The following is a 7,018-nucleotide window of genomic DNA, read 5'->3' on the forward strand; positions in this document are numbered from 1 at the left end:
AAATGGCATTGCGGCCCAAATGCCTAGCGCATTTCAAACTACGGCACTATTGCGGCCAGTATGCGGTACTGCTGCAGAGCGGCATTGCCATAGTACCAACCCGATACTGTCGCATCCACAATAGTAAGGGGTGTAGCTACAAAACCAAATACATCTACATATATAGGATATGGACATATATGTCAAGCATACTATGATCAGTGGCAGATAAACAATATAAACAATGACCATAATGTACTTGTTTCTTTTGATAAATCATTTTGAAGCACAATATTTAAACTTTTTAGCAAATCTTTTTGTCCTATGCGTGCTAATTCATCAATCCAAGGTGTGCTATAGTTCAAACCATGTTATGAGAATCAAGTATATTTAGCTCACTACACAAAGCACAAAACCTTGACTCATTAAGAGGCTTAGTGAAGATATCGGCTAGTTGCTTTTTGGTGCTCACATAGCGAATTTTGATATCTCCTTTGGTTTTGTGGTCTATGTGCTTAGTTCTCGAGTGTCTTACATGATTGTTTGCTAGCTTTATGGCACTTTCATTATCACACAAGAGTGGGATTTTGGTAAAGCAACATCTGAAATCTTGAAGGGTTTGCCTAATCCAAAGTAATTGAGCACAACATGCATCAACTACAACATACTCGGCCTTGATGGTGGAAAGGGCTACACAATTTTGCTTCTTAGAACTCCAAGACACTAAGGACCATCCAAGAAATTGACATGTCCCCAAAGTGCTTTTTCGATCTACTTTGCAACCAGCGTAATCGGAATCTGAATACTCAAGTAGATCGAACTTAGAGCCCTTAGGATACCACAAGCCAAGGTTAGGAGTGTGTACTAAATATCTCAAGATTCTCTTAATGTCCACTAAGTGACACTCTTTCAGGTTACCTTGAAATCTAGCACACATGCACACACTAAGCATAATATTGGGCCTAGATGTGTACAAATAAAGTAGAGAGCTGATTATGGAGCGATATACCTTGGTATCCATGGCTTTCCCATCATCATTGAGATCAATATGTCCATTGGTTGGCATGGGGGTTTTGATAGGCTTGGCATTCACCATGTCAAACTTCTTGAGCATATCATGGGTGTACTTTGTTTGACTAATAAAAGTTCCATCCTTCACTTGCTTGATTTAAAATCCAAGAAAGAACTTCAATTCACCTATCATGGACATCTCAAATCTCTTGGTCATGATCTTACTAAATTCCTCACAAAACATATAATTAGTACTACCAAATATGATGTCATCAACATATATTTGGCACACAAAGATATCTTTACCAACTTTATGAGTGAAAAGGGTAGGATCAGCTTTGCCTATTTCAAAGCTTTGTTTAAGCAAGAATTCCTTAAGGCATTCATACCATGCTCTTGGTGCTTGCTTAAGCCCATAGAGTGTCTTTTGGAGTTTGTAGACATGGCTGGAAAACTTGGGATCTTCAAAGCCCGGTGGTTGCTCAACATAGACAAGTTCTTGAATAAGGCCATTGAGGAATGCACTCTTCACATCCATTTGATATAGCTTGAAGTTGTGATGAGTGGCATAAGCTAGAAGCATTCGGATTGCTTCAAGCCTTGCCACCGATGCATATGTTTCTTCAAAGTCCAAGCCCTCTACTTGAGTGAAGCCTTGAGCAACCAATCTTGCCTTGTTCCTTGTCACTACACCATTCTCATCTTGCTTGTTACAGAATACCCATTTGGTGCCAATAACATTGGTATTGGGTCTTTCCACCAAGGTCCATACTTGATTTCTTGCGAAGTTGTTGAGCTCTTCTTGCATGGCCATGATCCAATCTGGGTCTCCAAGTGCTTGTTCTACCTTAAGAGGCTCCAAAGAGGAAACAAACGAATAAAATTGGCAAAAATTTGCAAAGTGTGAATGAGTTGTTACCCCATTTCGAAGACTCCCAAGGATATTATCAATGGGATGATCTCATTGTATTGTTTGCCTTAACCTTGGATGCTCAATGGCCTCTTGTTCATCTTCTGGACCTTCATCATCTTTTTGCTCAAATATAGGTTATAGGTCTTGTCCACGAGCTAGAGTCGAATCAGCTGCTGCTGATTGAATAGATGCGGCATTATTGCATGTAGAAGTTTCAGCAGGGGTCTACTGCTGTTTAACATTAGGTACATCAGCAAAAATTGGTACTGCAGCAACTTGAGGAACCTCCACTTCAGTGGCTTCATCTTCTTGTGGTCTAATATCACCAATAGCCAATTGCTTGATTGCTTCACATGGTGGGTCCTCCTTTCTTACAACACTTGAATCAACTTGCTCTACTTGAGAGCCATTAGATTCATCAAATGTCACATCTACCATGATCTCAACTCTCCCAAAGGTTTTATTAAAAACACGGTAGGCATGCTCATTTGATCCATAACAAAGAAGAAAACCTTCATCAATTTTAGGTGCAAACTTAGAGGTTTTGGGTTTCTTATTAAGTATGAAACACTTGCACTCAAACACTCTAAAGTAAGACACCTTTGGTTTATTACTGGTTAGAAGCTCATATGAAGTTTTCTTCAACTTCTTGTGTAGATAGAGGCGGTTGATGGCATGGCAAGCGGTGTTGATGGCGTCGCACCAAAAGAGGCCCGGCATCTTGTACTCGTCTAGCATTGTCCTTGCCATGTCAATGAGTGTTCAGTTCTTCCTCTCTACTACACCATTTTGTTGAGGGGTGTATGGAGTTGAGAACTCATGCTTGATGTCCTCTTCATCTAGAAACTCCTCAACTAGAGTATTCTTGAATTCGGTCCCATTATCACTTCTCTTCTTCTTAATTGGGAGACTGAACTCCTTTTGTGCTCTTCTAACAAATGTCTTTACTTTCTCTTAAACTTGGCACTTGTCATACAAAAAGAATACCCAAGTAAAACAGGAATAATCATCAACAATAATAAGACCATATTTGGTACCCTCGAGACTTAGGTAGACGACCGGTCCAAAGAGATCCATGTGAATTAGATCCAATGGTTGCTCGGTGGTCATGATGCTTTTCGGTGGGTGATGTATGCCAAGTTGCTTTATGGCTTGACAAGCGCTACAAATCCTATCTTTCTCAAAGTGAACATTTGTTAGTCCAAGAATGTGTTCATCTTTAGAAGTTTGGCCAAGTTTCTCATTCCAACATGAGCTAGTCGGCGATGCCAAAGCCAACCTATGCTAGATTTTGCCACTAAACAAGTCTCAAGCTTAGCTTTACTTTTGTTGAAATCAACTAAGTAAAGCTTATTCTTTAATTGACCCATAAAGACAATAGAGGAATCCTCTCTTCTAAAGACTTCCACACCCTTATTCGTAAAGAGACAATTGTAGCCCATCTCACACAATTGAGAAACGAACAATAAATTGTAACTCAATGAATCAGCATATAATACATTTGTAATTGAATGCTCAAGGGTTATAGCACCTTTACGGAGACCAATCACATCCCCCTATGAATTGTCAACAAAACAATATTCTCATTTGAGTGCGTCATCGGGGAATATGATGAGAACATATACCTTTCTCTGGTCATATGATTTGTACATCCGCTATCAAGCACCCAACTTGATCAACTAGAGGAGTATGCCTGTAAAACAAGTTTAGTTGCTAGATTTAGGCCCCCAACTTGACTTGGGGCCTTACATGTTAGTCACAAGAAACTTAGGAACCCAAATAGAAGTGTTCCTATATATGTTGGTTTCTTTTCCAACATATTTTGCAACCACTTGACCACTGCTATAGTTCTTCAATACAAAACATCATATCAAGCTTTGTTGAGGTGCATGGGCCTTTGGTTGATAAGAATAATTGTTCTTAGTGCCCCATATTGATTCCTTTGGCTTCTAGAAAACCTGCTTCTGCTGGAACACCTTCTTCATGGGCTTAGTCTGATCAGGAATAGAATTGGTAGCCATCCCATTTTTATAGGGCATGACACTACTGCTCGGGGACGCTGCACTGCCATGGTCTATTGTTGGTGATGCTTATCTTGTAATCATACCACCAACATTTAAACAAAAAATAAGCAAATGTAAAACACCAAACTTAGAACTAGGGGTTTTTACTCACACTTTCCATGAGTTTTGGTACAAGCATGTTTTGTAGGTCACAAACATAAAATGTATAGAGAAATTCACCAAAAGGCGTTTTTCAACACTGAATTGTGCAAAGGAATGACAAAGGCGCCTACCAACTCAACTCAAATGGAGCAAAGCACCACCAAGAAGTGATCCAGGTCTAGCCCAAAGCTTGCCACGTGACGGCGGTGGCTAGAGGCGGTGGTCAAGGGGCGGCCGACCCTAGGGGGCGGGCAACCCACTCTGGGCATCTCCCTATCTCTCCTCGCTCTAGTAGTGGCATGCCACCATGCTAAGGCAGTTAAGCTCATGTTTCATGCCAAGAATAGCTTGAAGCACCACCATCCTCCCTGTATAAATAGAGGGGTAGGGCTCCCCTCTACAAGACAATAAGGAGAGCAAGGAAGAGAGGGAGAGTTTCATTTTTGCATAGCTTTAGCTAGAATAAGGGTGGAGTGAGTGAGGAAAGAGTTGGAGAAGTACCAGGGCTGTTGGCAACCTCCCTTAGTGTACTCGCTACACTTAGGGGAATCGTGTCGAAGCTAGGTACTCCTCCGCTTGTACCTCTACGAGCAACTTACTACTTGAAGTAAGAAGTTCGTGTTTAACTTTGGCATTGATATACTAAGAAAGCTACCTTTGTTCATTATAAACTTGTGGGTTCATCGTTCGTCCTTGTGGCGGGTACTCTAGTAGAAGGGCCTTGATAGAGACAGATAACCCTTACATGCACGCTAGAGTAATAGTCGATAGCATAGACATGGTGTCTAGGCTAGAAGCTATCTTCATTTACCTTGTTCCCCACGGTTAAGGGGTAGGTGGCAGGTGGTGACAGCCCTGTCCATCCCTTGTATTCCCCCACGTTTGGGTTTGATATAGGCTATAGACCAGCCTCGCCTAGCAGACCAGGTGTGATCTGGTGCCCAAAACAAGTCTATAGTGTCAAAGTTATCTTTGCTTAGAATATCTATCCTTAGAAAAACCTCACTACCCAAGCTATATTTCTCTTGTTTTCTTTAGGTGAACTAGCTAAGAGACTTACACATCCGTTCCTTTGGGAAAATATGATACCCTGAATTTCTTCGAGTGAAGTGCTACAACGGTGTATCCATGCACTTGTAGATTTCTCTGCTTATGCTAAGAAACACCAACATCTATGCAGGCTGTTCTACACCAATTTTGCCATTCCTCTCAAACTGCACACACTCATAGTCATTCACTATCTTCCTTCCATTTGTCTTGGCTTCTTTTATGTGGCTGAGCCCATGCTTGATTGAGGGATGCCTTCCTTACTTATATTGTAGCCCTTTTTATTCATCCTTCTTCTTGTCATTGGTTTGAGCCTTGTCAACCATGCAACCTTTACTAATGATCTCATTGAGCCTAGCAATCTCCTTTTTCATAGCCTCCATGTTTGCAAGGTTAGTGGAATAGGCATTCAAATCAAGATTATAACATTTTCCACAACCTTGGCTAGTGGAGGGAATAGATGTTTTCTTTGCCTTAGAGGGATGTGAGTTGATATCCCAAAGAATGCCATATTGTAGCTCAAGTTTTTTGTGCTTTTCATCCAAATCATAATATTTTTTCTGGAGAGCATTATTAGCTTTCTTTGTGATAGCATGGTCCTCTTGCTCTTTGGCCAAAGCCTTGCGTAAGGATTCCACCTCACTTCTTTCTAATGCAAAAGCCTCCTTGCTAGCAATGTAGAGATCCTCTTGTTGAATAAGAGTTTTCTCTCAAGATTCTAGCTCGACTTGGACACTCTCTAAATCCACCATTAGCTTAGTGATGAATAATTTAGTCTTTCCATCCAAATTTTTAGTTATCATGTCAATTTCTTCATCACTAGAGCTATCACTAATATCACTACTAGAGATATCACTAGGAGGTGGAGGAGGTTTGGCCTTTGATTTTAGTTTTACCTTCTCACCATTTGCCATGAGACAAATGTAAGGAGAGTAATAGTCATCATCGGACATGTTGTTGAAGAGCCTTGGAGTAGGGGATGACTTGTGGATAGCAATAGTTGCAACCTTCTCATCCTCTTCACTTGTTCTCTCTCTAGTTGAGTCCCATTCATGCCAATGTGAGCCTCTCCCATGTACTTCTTGCTATTTCTATGGTCGGCCTTGTCCTCTTTCTTGTCCTTCTTATACTTATTGTCTTTGATCTCATATGAACACTTGGCAATGAAATGATCGGTGCTACCATAATTGTATCATGTCCTCTTCTTCTTGTTTGGAAACTTTCTCTTCATTGTTTCTTTAGACCCTTTTGAAATCTCTTCATAAAGAGAGCAATATCATCAACCTTCTCATAATGTTCATCATCATTTTTATCTTCACTTGAGGATGATGTAGTCTCTACTTGCTCTTGGACTTGTTTGCTTGCTTTAGGCTTGCTTGTGGGAAGCTTTCTTGTTGATCTTGGACTTGCTAGTAGAACCTTGCTTGCTCGTTTTGTTGGCCTTGAGAGCTACATCTTTGATCTTTATGCCATCTAATTTTGCTTGCAACTCACCAAGCTTCTTCCTCTCATTTGCTTCTTCTCTTTGCATGTCAAAGGTCAAGATCCTCCCAAGTACATCATTTGGTGTGAAGTACTCAAACTTCTTCTTGTCTCTAATTAGAGTCACCACGGTCTTATTTCTAGGTGAATAAGCTTCTAACATAATCTTTACAACCTTGTGATCATCTAGCTCATCACCACCATAGCCTCTAATCTTGCCCACCATAGTCATCAACCTATCAAACAACTCTTGTGGTCCTTCTCCATCCAAGACCACAAATCGGTTGACCTTGGCCATCAACAAATCATTTCTTGCCTTCCTCACTTTTATAACACCCCTGGTGTTTTAAATACTAAAACCTACCATGTCATCATATGCATTGCAAATCATTTGGTCTTAGTAAAAAAATTTTGATATGCA

This window comes from Miscanthus floridulus, chromosome 2, assembly GCF_019320115.1.
Source record: "Miscanthus floridulus cultivar M001 chromosome 2, ASM1932011v1, whole genome shotgun sequence".
In the NCBI taxonomy this organism is placed as follows: Eukaryota; Viridiplantae; Streptophyta; class Magnoliopsida; order Poales; family Poaceae; genus Miscanthus; species Miscanthus floridulus.